This window comes from Equus caballus, chromosome 6, assembly GCF_041296265.1.
Source record: "Equus caballus isolate H_3958 breed thoroughbred chromosome 6, TB-T2T, whole genome shotgun sequence".
In the NCBI taxonomy this organism is placed as follows: Eukaryota; Metazoa; Chordata; class Mammalia; order Perissodactyla; family Equidae; genus Equus; species Equus caballus.
The window spans coordinates 70,706,951-70,722,289 of record NC_091689.1 but is presented as its reverse complement, the minus strand read 5'-3'; the positions used below and the strand labels follow the sequence as shown (position 1 = coordinate 70,722,289).

The following is a 15,339-nucleotide window of genomic DNA, read 5'->3' as shown; positions in this document are numbered from 1 at the left end:
ATACCCAGTATGCCAAGGTGCCTTATTTTGGGCTAGCATGTCCTGAACGGTCTCCCTCCGACCCTGCCCTCGTCCATACCCGGCAGCCTACTACCTTCCCTGGAAATAGTTGGCATTTTTTGAAGGTAAGAGAACAAAGCCAGACATTCATGCTCCACATTTCTTTTCATAATAATTGCCACCAAGAGCTTACATCAAATATCTGACCCCTATATATACCCCACCACCCCTTTAAGGTAATTGGAAAGTTTCAGGGAAACCTGGGGTTTTAGAACTGCTAGGGATCTTCATTAATAATCTACCTGATTTCGTTTGTCAGAAGAAGCTGAAGTAAAAGTAAGTGATATACCTGAAATCACATAGGAAATTAGTGACAGAACCATGGGTAGAAATTAGAACATCAATCCAAGAGTAATAAAATAACCTCATAGCCTTATGGTTTAAAATAATCTTCAATTTATACTGAACTGATTGCTCATTAGTCCCAATAACTTTATATTTACATTCTACCCCTTTATGTTTCCATGCACCAAATTGAAAATACAGGTTTCATTTTTTTTTTTAAGTGTCCACATTGCAGACTAATTGTATTAAAATCTGCTGGGGAACTTTGTAAAAAACTAGATTCCAGGGGCTGGCCCCGTGGCCGAGTGGTTGGGTTCGCGCGCTCCGCTGTAGGCGGCCCAGTGTTTCGATGGTTCGAATCCTGGGCGCGGACATGGCACTGCTCATCAGACCACGCTGAGGCAGCGTCCCACGTGCCACAGCTAGAAGAACCCACAACGAAGAATACACAGCTATGTACCGGGGGTGCTTTGGGGAGAAAAAGGAAAAAATAAAATCTTTAAAAAAAAAACAAAAAAACTAGATTCCAGGGTGCCATCTCAAACCACTGAAGAATAATCTTCATATTTGGAAACCATCAGTGTGAAATATGTCACCTAAGAAAGCTAAGAAATCCTATTGGCCCAATACAGGTCTTTTTTTTTTTTGCTTTTTTTTTTTTTTCCCCCCAAAGCCCCCCGGTACATAGTTGTGCATTCTTCGTTGTGGGTTCCTCTAGTTGTGGCATGTGGGACGCTGCCTCAGCGTGGTCTGACGAGCAGTGCCATGTCCGCGCCCAGGATTCGAACCGACGAAACACTGGGCCGCCTGCAGCGGAGCGCGCGAACTTAACCACTCGGCCACGGGGCCAGCCCCGCCAATACAGGTCTTTACAGAATACTCCACTAGGTTGTTGGCGAATTACTTTTACCATCTACAAATTCATGAAGTTGTTGTCACTTGTCTGCTTTGGGATTACCCCATCTCCAATAACCTATAAATGCTTTTGCAAGGCCTGCTAATAAATCAAGACCTCCCAATAAAATAGCTACCTCTGGGTATTTTAATGAAGTAAGTTGTATTTTATTAGGCTTATCTTCTAAAACTGAATCACTATTAATATTCACCTTATATTCTCCGCTAAGAATTTCAACTCCAATTTTCCATAAATGTTTATTTTGTGAAAAAGAGTCATCACTAGGATGAGCAATTCCATCATCATTGAACATCAATTAAGTCCTTTATTTTGTGCTATCTACTTGAATTATGATATAAGAAATTATGGCCAAAAGTGGGCCATATCTCTTGGAGTCCTAAGGATAGATAGTGTGCACAAGAAATAAATCTTTCTTGGTTTAAGCCATTAAGATTTTGCATTTATGACTGCCATTAAACTTAGCCCATCCTGATGAAGTCTGACATTTCTAATTTGATGAACTCACAAAGCACTATGTTTCTTTAACTCTGTGTGAAACGCTCATGCCTGAACAGTGAGTTTCCCTAAAGGATGTAATTCGAGTAACTGAGAAATTTGCTTAAGTACGCTCTCGCTTTGAAGTGATAGTCCAAGTACCACCCTTCCTCTTATTCAGTCCTCTTTCACTTGCCTCTGAACCAAAACAAAGTTTGAGAACACTGCAGTCCTACACATTGCCCTTGCTTCTCTAGCCACCCATGCTGCTTTTTCCTCTAAGATCTTTTCTTTGTATTTTTTCATCTTTTTTTTTCTCATGGAGAGGAATTTGGCTTCTCCAATTCTTCGTCTCCAGGCTTTACCGTACTGTGAAACACAAAGTTCGTCACCAAGCAATGTAGAGCCTCCTTCCTTCTCAGCAGGTGGAGAGGAGGAACTTCAATACTTACAATTTAATATTTTCCTATCTTATGTATTCATCTTCAGACACATCTAATTTTTTTCAATTTTTTTTATTGAGTTCATAATAGTTTACATCAATATGAGATTTCAGTTGTACATTATTTCTTGACTGTCACCACATAAGTGCTCCCCTTCTCCCCCTGTGCCTACCCCCACCGCCCTTCCCCTGGTAACCACTGAACTGTTTTCTTTGTCCATGTGTTTGTTTATCTTCTACATATGAGTGAAATCATTTGGTGTTTGTCATTCTCAGACTGGCTTATTTCGCTTAGCATAATTCCCTCTAGGTCCTTCCATGTTATTGCAAATAGGATGAATTTCTCTTTTTCTTCTGGCTGAGTAGTATTCCATTGTATGTATATACCACATCTTCTTCTTCCAGTCATCGGCTGATGGGTACTTGGATTGTTTCCATGTCTTGGCTATTGTGAATAGTGCTGCAATGAACATGGGGTGCATATGTTACTTTGGATTGTTGATTTCAAGTTGTTTGGGTAGATACCCAATAGTGGGATAGCTGGGTCGTATGGTAGTTCTATTTTTAATTTTTTGAGGAATCTCCATACTGTTTTCCATAGTGGCTGCACCAGTTTGCATTCCCACCAGCAGTGTATGAGGGTTCCCTTTTCTCCACACCCTCTCCAACATTTGTTATTTTTAGTCTTAGTGATAATAGCTATTTTAACAGGTGTAAGGTGGTATTTTAGTGTAGTTTTGATTTGCATTTCCCTGATGATGAGTGATGTTAAGTGTCTTTTCATGTTAGACACATCTAATTTTTCTCTTAAAAAATTTGTATGCAAAGAGGAACAGTGCTGTTTGAAAAAAACGGATAGCTGGAACAATTGTCCTACAGCTATTGCTGCCAGTTAAATGAGAAACATTCCAGGGAAAAGGAACTTCACAAAGGCTTCTGCCCTTAAACTACATAAAATTTAAGAGAATCATAAATTGATTATGAAATGAATTGCACTGTTATATTGATGAAATTGCAGCACCATCAAGTTAACCAAAGTGAAAAATTAGAAAGGAAGACATTGATTTAATTTTAATTTACAATTTTACATTTTTAATAAACACAATAATATCATCTTAATAATTTTAAAATTTCAGAGTTTGGACTGAAGTTTATGATACAGTGAAAATAAATGCTCATCTAAATTAATTTGAAATCCTAAAGAGCATTTCAGCTTTCTTATTTCCTTTTGGTTTTAGAGGCAGAGTTAGAAGAAGATGTGAGGGTATCCTCAGGCTCATCATTTGGTTCTCTGCGTTGGTTGAAAGTTTGGCATACGTGCAAAATGTTGTTCAATTATTTGTATAATATTAATTTAGTGAGAATAGAGATAACCTGAATTTTCATTAATAAAATTTAAATGCAGAAACCCTCATTTAGATTTCATTTTCACCAGGCAAAGTGGAGACACTGTGGGGGTAGTTCCTGTTCCTTGATCCCTTCTCTCCTTTCAAATTTCCTTTAGTCTTGTTTTGTTTTGCATTGCTTTTATGAATGGGAGCAAACTCTATTAAACAATTTACAATTATTTAATATAATAAAATGGAATACTACATTGTTTATTACTGTCTCAAAATTTTAGTGTCTGTAACTGCCAGGGTTCCATGACTGATAATACATCTGGGAAAAATTTTTGAGATGGGTCTGTGTTATTAAGGAAGTTTTCCAAAAGTTATTTCCACTAGAGGGTGCTGACAACTTCCACAGAATCAGGACCCTTTGTTATCTTTCCTCTCCTGATTCCAGTGATGTTCTAGCCTTGTTTATTGATCAGCACTCAAATATCTGCCTAATAAGACTGCCACTCAGGATGGCCTGTTTGTAATTTTTAAAGTTCATTACTTTCAATACTAATAAGTCATTACTATTATTTTTTGTATTGAAGATTTCTTACAACAGCCATGTCATCATGCAAGAAACAGAGGGGACAGGTGAGAGACTGACAGATGTGCAGAGGGTGATTGGCAGCCCTGGGGACAAATGAAACTCATCGCACACTTTCCTGGACCCTTCAATCAAGTGACATGAAAGGCTTAGTCCTCTGGGGAAGGTGAGAGAGAATTTTCCACCCCAGGCCCCAGACAAAGGCCCCTTGGTTCGTGGAGAGAGATGAAAGTAAAAACCTTGTGCCCCACTGGAGGGGCAGGAAGGCCTTTGGGCCCAGTGGACTGCACCAGTTCAAAGCAGAGGGCTGCTGCCACCAGGGGAGAGGAAGAAAATCCTCCCTCTCTCTGGCGCTGCCACAGATGCAAGGCAGAGTGTGACTACCATGGCTGGGAGGAACAGGAACAGTGCAAAAACCCACCCCTTGTGCCCAGACATGCAGTGCCTGCCTCCCACAGATGGACCAGGAGCACTGAACCTACCTTTTCACCGCCCACTGTGGGCCTGGCACTGAGTGACCAGTGGTCTACTGCTGCGATGGGGCCAAAGCATGGAGAGAAAAGCCTCTGAGGTGCAGGACTGCTGAAAGTTGAGGGTGGAGCAGGAACACTGAGGGAAGACCTTTGACACCCAAGGGAAAAGCAGACCTCTACTAGAGTTTACAGTTCACGGTGCACCCTTGTGTGCGTGCACGCATGTGGCTTGATTATATAACCCAAACACACATTTCTATAGAGTATATACCCAGGATTGTAATTGCTGGCTCATCAATATTTTCTAGTTTAAATATTGCAGAGGGTTTCCAAAGTGGTTGTAGCAATTGACACTTCTTTAAGCTGTGTGTGAGGGCTTTTCTTGTTTTGTATTCTTGTCAGTCCTTAATAAAGTCAGCTGTTACTGTATCCATTCTGGTGCATATGCAGTGGTGTCTCATTGAAGTTTTGTTTTGCATTTCCCTGATGACTAATGAAGAGGAGCATGTTTTCATATGTTTATTGATCGTTTGAATATTCTCATTTATGAAGTCAATTGTCCATTTTTCTATTAAGTTGATTGCCTCACTTCTTGATTTATAAAAGTTATTATTATATTCCTGATACGAACCTTTTTTTGGTCTGGATGTTTTGAAAATGTCTTTTCCCACTCTCTGTGGCTTTTTTCCCTTTGTTGTTGTTGTTGTTGAGGAAGATTAGCCCTGAGCTAACATCTGCCACCAATCCTCCTCTTTTTGCTGAGGAAGACTGGCCCTGAGCTAACATCTGTGCCCATCTTCCTCTACTTTATATGTGGGATGCCTGCCAAAGCATGGCTTGACAAGCGGTGCATGGGTCCACACTGGGGATTTGCTGGCGAACCCCGGACCGGCGAGGCAGAACATGCAAACTTAACCACTGCACCACTGGGCCGGCTCCAGCTTTTTTCACTTTTTAAAAAAATTATGAAAACTGCTAAATTTGTGTATTCAAATTTCTCAGTATTTCCCTTGATGGTAAGTTCCATCTGTGAAGTTTCCCCACACGCTGGGGTCAAGAAGATCCTTCTTGTGTTTTATGGAATTCTATGAAGCATACTTCTATAGTGTTTTGTAGAATTTCAATTATTTGCCTTTCAAATTTAGCTCTACAATCCAGCTCTCATGGGTTCTAGTACATCATGCAAGGAATGGATCTAGTTAATTGTTTTCCGCGAAAATAAACAATTGTCCTGGCAACATTTTTTAAAGACCGTTTTATTGCCACTGCTCTGCAGTGCCACTTACGTCAAATCAAGAAATCAAGGGCCGATATTTGCATGGGTCTCCTTCTAGGCCTTCTGTTCTATTCCATTGCTGTATTTGTCTGTAGTTGTTATAATATCACACTGTCTTATTGTGTCTTTAAAATGAATCTTGATAACTGGTAGAGTATGTCTCTCCACTATGTTCTTCTTTGAGAATATCTTGGGTATTCTTGGATATTGCATATCCATTTACATTTTATTAATCCAACCAAAAAAAGCCAGTTGCTATTTTAATTAGTATTATTTTGAATCTATACAACCATTTTGGGAGAGAATTGAAATTTTACCATATAAAGTATTTCAGTTACCCTTTTAGTTTGCGACATTGGGTATTTGTCATCCTTCTTTTCTTTTCAGTGTATCAGTCAGGTTCTTGTATTTAAACAATTCCATAACTTTAAACAAAATTCCTTTAGACCTCTCCTTGAAGGGTGTGGGAAGAATATAAGTGGAGGATGCAAATACACTATAGCCTCATATTTCACAGTATGAAGTCAATGGAGGGTGTCTAATATTAAAAAAATCAAGAAATAGTAATGTATACATATTATTATTTTAATTTATAAATGTCAGTGTCAGGAGGAACAGCTTAGAGAGTTGAAGATGATTAAATCTGGGGAACAGGAATCAAAGATTGGTAAGGATAGTGCCCATTTTTAAGAAAAATTTGTAAGTTTTTAAGTTTATTTTATTTTGAAAATGTATTAGCTCAAAAATGTCATCTATTGACTAGTGCCCATCCAGAACGCCATATGACTGGTTTGTGACCAGGTAAGTACAGAAATTAAGATAAGCTTTTAGAAATTTTTCTAGCAGTATGACAGAGTAATTTTATGTCTGTAGAATTTCGTACTAAAAAAAAGGCTTATATTTTATGTTGTTGTTTTTTCTTTCACTTCACTCTTCCAGTAATTCATTTTTATTTGTATTTTACAGAATTATCAATCCATAATAGATTGGAATATTATTTAAAAAGAACTGACTTTTTTGCCATATGTAGTTTGAAAAATACTCTATTACCTTTTAATAAATGAAAATTTAACTCAAAGTAAAACCTCTTTTGTGTTATGTCCAGAAAATGCATAAGGTGACTTATTTTTAACCTGGTAACCTAAGAATTTAATGTCATAAATATCTAAGAACTTGTTTCCCTTTGGCCAACATCATTTAATATGATGTTCAACACTCGATCTAAAATGTGCCCTTTCTTTTGTTTTTGAGAATTCAGTGCTCCGTGAGTGGAAGATCCCTTATCAAGCTGGCCTAAACTAATGTGGCTTTTTGGTGAGTGGCAGAATTTTTTTTCTCTCATGAATGTGAGTACTCTGCGATACAGGGAGAGGCTGGTGAGAGTTCCACTTCTCCACCTCTGCAAACTCGTTAGCAGATGGTTCATTGCAGTAAAAATGAAACCTGACCGGTTCCTCGGAAATGGACATCTCCTAGCTTAAAGGAGGCAGAAGCAGCCCCAAAATCTGTGTGTAGGTTGAAGGAGTTCCTTCTCTCTGCTGTGTGGTAGCTATCCCGGCCAGTGCTTTCCTGCATGTCTTGTTCCCAAGTGGTGTGGCGATATTCTTACAGTGCAACTGACAAATCTTGTAACCAGCTCTTTAGGCAACTTTGCTTTTGAAGTAGAGAGAAACTGAATCTTTACTTCTGGTCCTCTAGTATCATGGGTCCTGTTGTCACTTAACTTAAACAGCAATATTACTGGCAATTGAAAAACTTACTTATAAAACTGATGTTAATTGCTATATTTTAAACTGTCTATGCAGATATAGGATCCTTTTTGGAAAATGAATTAGTTTCGTTGAGACATAATTTGTGCACAATACACTTCACTTCTTTTAGGTGTACAATTCTACGCATAATCCTCCAGGAGCAGAAATGTAAGTCTCCTGATAATCTTTTTATGTGCTAATGAACCAAAGTCAAATAGTTGAACCAATGGTAATTAATGTGCTATATGATTGATCAAAATATTTTGATTCCACTTAACCTAATCATAAACATATTATTTCTGAATTTGATATAAAATACTTTACTAAAATATTACATGCTTTCCTTAATGTAGAATGTTCGCTTCTCCCAAATGCCCTTCACCAGTTGCTTGTGCAGCTTTGTAATCAACTTACATTCAACACCACTGACCTAGGCAAGCTCTGGAAATATGAGAATTTCTGTGGAAGGATATTAGTTTTTCCAACCTCGTTGCTCATAATTTCACTGTCTTTTTTTTTTATATGTCTTCCATAAGTATAGGGCTGAGGTTGATGAACATTTTCTGTAAAGATCCAGATAGTAACTATTTTCAGCGGTGTGGGCCATATGGTCTCTGTTGCAGTTTCTCAACTCTGCTGTTGTAGTGTGAAAGCAGCCATAGACGATACATAAACAAAAAAGCATGGCTGTATTCCAATAAAAATTTATTTACAAAAGCAAGTGGCAGGCAGGATTTGCCTCATGGATAATAGTTTGCCAATCCCTGGTGTAAGCAATCATTAATAAACCTAATGGTTTCCAACTTATTATTGGCTTGTATTAAGATGTCAAAAAAATTTTTATAACGTATATTAACAATAAATGAGTTACCAAGGCAGCATTCAAAAGCCTATATATCCTGTGAATACCAATAGTATTATTTCAATTAAAATTAGCTACTATTGTTAACCTGGAACAACATGAACACATATATTCTTCCCTCCATCCCACCCTGATCTCTCTTACTGTGCTGAATTCAGACAGTGAAGCTACTGGGAGACAGGTTAAGGGCACCAATAATTCATCAATTCGTTAAATCTTCAGCTACACTTGTTCATTAGAAAAGAAGCTTCTCTAGGTGATTGAATCTCTGGATATTTTTCATTGAGAAAGAGAGGGCTGTTGCCTCTAAGAAATAAGGATTTTTGACCCCCCTTCTGGCTCAGTTATCTTTAGGAACCCTTTCCCCATTAGGGACGGCTGTGTTAAAGGGCACATTTTAACCAGGGTCAGGAAAACTTTAAATCCTTCTCAGCTGGTGCTGTCTGGATCATACGTTTCAAAAGGTGGCATACCTTGAAAAATAAACTTGCAGGTAAGGCAGGTGCTCCAGATCAGAAAGATGTGCAATAAAACTTTTTAAATTCATGCTAAGAAGTATGCAGGATAAGGTTACCTGGAAGAACAAGTTTTCGATAATAATAAGACTGGCTTATTTTACAAGGACTTTAGCAAACAAAGCTATATAACGCAAATGGCATTTTGGTTGATGAATAGCAAATTGGTATTTGCTAATTCAGTGTTAGCGGTGACCTTGTAGAACGTAACCATCATGAATAATGGGAATCAACTGTATATCACATTCAAGCAGAAGCATCCAAAGCTACTGCCCAACTTACTCTCACTCTTTTCCCTCTGCCATGAGAGTGTCAGGTTCTACACAGGGACTGTTTCTTAAGCCTGGATTCTGGAATGGGAATACACAGAGTCGAGTCACAGCAGCCAACCCACAGCTGTCTACATATAATGTGAATGAGAAATAAACGTTGTTTGAGGTTGTTACTGCTGTAAATCTACCTAAGATAGTGTATTTATCGTGTTGCTAAAATTATTTATCAGTGAAAAATTATTTATAGTGTAAACACTTGACAGCAGGTCACATGTTCTGTGTCTTACGTGGTGTCAAACACACAGTAGCCCTCCATAATTATTTAACCAATGAATAAATAAAAAAGAGCTGGGAGATATCATAGGATTTAATATCACTTATGTTTGTTTGGAGGGAGAAAAGTAATTAAAGTCGCTGGGGCTCTCTGCTCCTCCCTGTTTGACAAGCAGCTGCATCTTCTTGTGCAGTGCAAGCCACTTCCCTGAGATATGATGGTGAAGGCTGAAGTAAATGCATTTTGCTGTTTTGGGCACCTGGTCACCAGGGCTGCTTTTAACTGGCAAAGTCGATATTGTCACCATCAACGACTCCTTCATTAGCCTCAACTACATAGTCTGCATGTTCCAGGATGATTCCACTCATGGCAAGTTCAATGGCACAGTCAAAGTTGAGAACTGGAAGCCTGTCATCAATGGAAAGCTTGTCTCCATCTTCAAGGAGTGAGATCCTGCCAATATCAAATGGGGTGATGCTGCTGCTGAATATGTTGTTGAATCCACTGGTGTCTTCACTGGCTTGGAGAAGACTGGGGCCCACTTGAAGGGTGGAGCCAAAAGGGTCATCATCTCTGCCTCTTCTGCTGATGCCCCATGTTTGTGATGGGCATGAACTATGAGAAGTATGACGACTCCCTCAAGGTTGTCAGCAGTGCCTCCTCCACTACCAACTGCTTGGCCCCCTTGGCCAAGGTCATCCATGACAACTTTGGCATGATAGAGGGATTCGTGACCATAGTCCATGCCATCACTGCCACCCAGAAGACCATGGATGGTCCCTCTGGGAAGCTGTGGTGTGATGGCCATGGGGCTGCCCTGCTTCTACTGGCACTGCCAAGGTTGTGGGCAAGGTCATCCCTGAGCTAAATGGGAAGCTCACTGGAGTGGCCTTATATTTCCCCACCTCCAATGCATCAGTTGTGGATCTGGTCTGCAGTTTGGAGAAAGCTGCCAAATACAATAACATCAAGAAGGTGGTGAAGCATGCATTGGAGGACCACCTGAAGGGCATCCGGGGTTATACTGAGGACTGAATTGTCTCCTGTGACTTTAAGAGTGGCACTCACTCTTCTGTCTTTGATACTGGGGCTGACATTGCCCTCAGCAACCACTTTGTCAAGCTCTTTTCTTGGAATGACGGTGAATTTGGCTAGAGCAACAGGGTGGTGGTCCTTATGGTCCAAACGGCCTCCAGAAGTTAGAGTCCCCTGGATCACCAGCTGCAGCGAGAGCAAGGGAGAAAGAGAGAGGCCCTCAGCTGTTAGGAAGACTTTGCCTTAACTCCCACCACACTGAGAATTTTCCATCCTTGACACAATTTCCAACCCAGACCAATTGAAGAAGTGGAGGGACTTAGGGGGCCCTCCTTATCGTGTACCCTCAATAAAGTACTCTGTACCTAGGCAAAAAAGTAAATAAATAAAATCATCAGGGACTACTTGAGGAGATGGGAATAGATTGGGTCCGAGGAAACATCGTTAAGTCATTTGCCCAACTCTGTGCAATGACATTCACCCAAGATTCTGATGCTAATTCAGTCTAGAAAGCAGTGTGGTAAAGCTTGAGTAATGAGTCTTGTGCTTGATATGCTCCCAGTAAATAGTTGATAAATGTCTGTTGATTGTAATGCCATTTTAAATCACATTTCATGAAAAATGTACCCTGTCTTATTAAAATAAGGAAGTAAACTAGAACCCAAGGATATCCCATAAAAGAGTATAATATTTCTTTGATTAGCAAATGAGTGATTAAAAAATTCCATGTTACTAAATCAAGACACAGCAACACAAATTTGCTTCCTTCATTTATTTTGAAGAATAAAATTTAATTTTAATTATTTATGATAGTTTTAGGTATGCTTGCAAATTTATTTCTGTGTTTGGAAAGTATAATTAAATCTCTGCTTTGGGAGATATTATTAATGTGTAAGGATAAATCTGAAAGCATGTTGTGAAAATGGGAGCACTAAGACCTTAGTCCAAATAACTGCCTTTCTCTTTTAGCAACTTTAAACGCTATGTGTAGGACGAATCGTTTACATCCAGAAGCGTTACACTTGATATAAAATAGGTCTTCTTGAGACTGCTACTATTTTCTTTTTTTCAGTACTGCAGGAAGGTAATATGTCAATTACTTCACATATGAAATTTTTGAAGAATAGTAAATGTAGCATGACATCTTTTATTTGTGTCTCAGAAGGTTTTTCTAGATGCTATAGTTGTCCCAAGCATAAAATAATTGTTAGTCTAAACTGGACTAATGACTATTATTATAAGAAGACCTTATAACTGCATTTTGTCTTTTTTATTAATGTTCTTCTAGGTTTTACATTGACCTACTAATAAAGAAAATTCTAAATCATCACAATATTTGCTACTAAATCAATGAATTACTGCAAGTATAAAATAGAAGAGTCCAAACTTCAACCATTTACTTTATTGCTATAGAAAGTGCACTTGCTGCACTTGATTAAACAAAAAAAACCTTCCTGTAAATCTTTGAGAGTCTTTGATATGTAATCATTCAATAAAATAGGTCATTGATAATATTAACTATAGAAAATAAAAACATTTGTCTGACAAATTTTTAAGAAAACTGATGCACCTGAAAAAATACTCATAAACCAGATTCATTTATTCCTCATATTAGAGAAAGCTTCCCACAGATGCTCAGCCTTAAAAAACAGAAAAATATAATTCAGATAGGTGTCAAAAAAAGAGTAAGGAAGGAAGGAGAGCATTCCTTTCAGAGATAGCACTATGTGAGAAAGTAAGGATGTATGAAAACATGAAAGATTTGAAGAACTTCATTCAAATTCTGTTTTCAGAAGAGAACTATAGAGTAGAGAAATATAAATATGAACATATATATTTATTTATCATAGGCTGTTTAAATCCCCATGGCAGCCAGTCATCTGCTTTCATATATCACTTTGTGGAAGGACATCAACATTACTCCAGGTTCCAAGATGAGTGAGATACCAGCTCTTCAAGAGTCATTGTTTCTCAAAAGTATTTATATATTCCATGTGCTATTGTCCACAGTCATGCCCACTTTACTGATCTTTCCAGATAATTCACATCAAACTATGTCTGGCCAATATGGATACATTTAAGAGAAATAGAGCTATTTCTTGTATACTGTTTAGAAGTACTTGCAGCCTAAATAAGAAAAATTGAATCTTTTAAAAGATGAGAAGTGATACTACTTCTAAGTCCATACTTTATTCTGTTTTTGCAAGTAAATCTGTGCTAATGGAAAGCATCCTTTTCCGGCATGAATTAAATTATTGTACTCTATATTTCCTGCTGGAGAGAATAGGTTCCTAGAAATACGATGTTACATTTGCATTTTGGTAGAACACAGGTTTAGGCTGTTCCCTTCAAATTCAGAGAAAAGCAAATATATTATATTAGAGGATTCTCAAGAGAAATATAAATATTCCATTATATTTCACTAGGCGCATTCATGAGACTTCCAATAAAATCTGTAACTTTTGTAAATCAAACAACCAAGTAATAAAATACCTTATTTTCCATAAAATAGAATGCATGCATCTATTTCACTATTGATGAGCTTATTTCATTTTTCCATCAAGGACATCAATAATCTATCAGAGTTGTTTCTATTACAGGAGGATTTTTAAATGCCAACATTTGAAGCTTATTCAATAAGATACAGGTGAAATGTTTAGACTGTTGTCAATATAGTCTTAAGGATAATAGTTTTTTTTAAAAAAAGTGAATTTACATCACAGACAACATGGGAATAATTTTTTAAATCACATAATGATTTCACTGTGTGAAAACAAAACAACTACAACAACAAAAGAGAGTTAGGGTTCCTTTACGTAGCAAATATCCTAGTGTAATTTTAAAAAATTTAATTTTTAAAGTTTCAATTTGTATATAACTTTACAGAAACATATTGACTCAGTGAGGATAGTAGTTATGTAAAGACATCAGCATGAATAACAAACATGTTTGGAACCTTCGATGATGTTCTAGATATCTTGAAGTTTGTTGTTGTGACAGTGCCCATTCAGTAACAAAAATAAATCAAAATAATCTTCACTTAGTAATTGATGGACATTATTAATAGCATACCAATATTTGAAATTTTATTTGCTTTCAAATTTACGTAACGATTTCTGGTATAGTTGCTTTTAACAATAATATGAGGTACGATGTCACAAATAAAAGTGGAGTTTGCAGAAGTTAACTCAGTTACACAAGAGGGCAGATTTTCTTCAAGTTTAGCATTATTTATAATAAACATAGTGGTGGAATAATGAGTTGCATGAAAAGTATTTTAAATCTGTTAACGTAATGTTTGATAAACAAAAGATATATATATCTCTCCAATCTCCTATCCCTAGTATGTTTACTCCATCACAAAACTTGCTTTAAAATGTAACTTATGTACACAGCTTTCTTTTTAAATTGGTGATTCAATCTTTCAACAAGTATTTATTAAGCACTAAGACTAGGGGAAAAGCAGTTAACAAGAAAGGAATAATTCTTTTACTCATGGCCTACCATCTACTATAGTGTCTCTTACCATCTACCATAACGTCTTTCAACCCCTGAGGGTTCATGGATGCCTTCTAACGATACAGAGTCTTCTATACAATTTTTAAAATTTTGTGTTTTTATTTTAATGATAACCTAAAGAGAGAAATATAAATATATTCTAAACCAGTGCTGTCCAAGAGAACTTCCTATGATAATGAAAATGTTCAATTTTATGCTGTCCAATATGGTAACCATGAGCCACATGTGGCTATTAAGTATCAAAATGGGACTAATGTGGCTGATGGACTGAGACTTTTTATTTTATTTTATTTAAAGAAGTTTAAATCACAATTTAAATATTCACATGTGGCTAATGGCTACTGTACTGGAAAGTATAGTTGTAGATGCTCTCAGAGTTGAACACTGCCATTTGAACTAAACTCTTACATTTGCTTTTATGTTTATAATCAGATTTGACCATGTGAAGACTAAATGATAACAGTTTGCCATCCTATTAATGAAAGTTTTCAAATAGTTTAAATGTTGAAAGATGGTGGAAGTTTTCAGGCAGCACAAAGCTATAGTAAATAAGAATGCCTTACCGAAAAGGTCCAACACACAGCAGCAAGTATGCAATTCAGGTTACAGGAAGTGATTTATTTCTATTAAAATAACATTAGCTCCCAAATTAAATTAGTATCAATAAATTGAATTATGTGAACTTTTTATTTGGATTATTCAATTTGTAAATTTGCTTTGTATATTTGTAGAAAAGCTATAAACATAGGGTGTTTATCCAGTTTTATGATGCACTTATTTAAATAACAATGTAATTTACACATTTTATCAATACTGAGGAGACCATTTTTTCCCTTGAAAAAGCATCATTAATCACTCAAATTTTAGAAACACTAGTTAGCAAATTTTGTGTAGTTAGTGTGTCAAGCATTATCCAACTAGCTTTATGTATGTTGCCTATTTTATTCCCACAAACATTCTTTGAGATAACTGCAACTATAATCACAATTTTAAAGCTTCGGAAGCAGAAGCTTATAATTTTAGCAACCTATTTGAAATCCTATGGCTAATAAATCACGGATCCAATGTATAAATCCGCATACCTTTCTCTCCAGAATAATATACCTCACGCCATAGGCAGAATAATGATTCTCCCAAGGATATCCACTTCCTAATCCCTGAAACTGTTACTCTGTTACCTTACACGGATAAAGGTGCTTTGCAGATGTGATTTAGTTAGGGATTTTAAAATGGGGAGATTATCTTGGATTACACAGCAGGCA

General features: G+C 37.1%; 1 pseudogene; it reads left to right on the top strand.

The window, feature by feature from the left end:
* Positions 1–9,740: 9,740 nt before the first annotated feature.
* Positions 9,741–10,726, top strand: LOC100070197 (glyceraldehyde-3-phosphate dehydrogenase-like; annotated as a pseudogene).
* Positions 10,727–15,339: the final 4,613 nt, after the last annotated feature.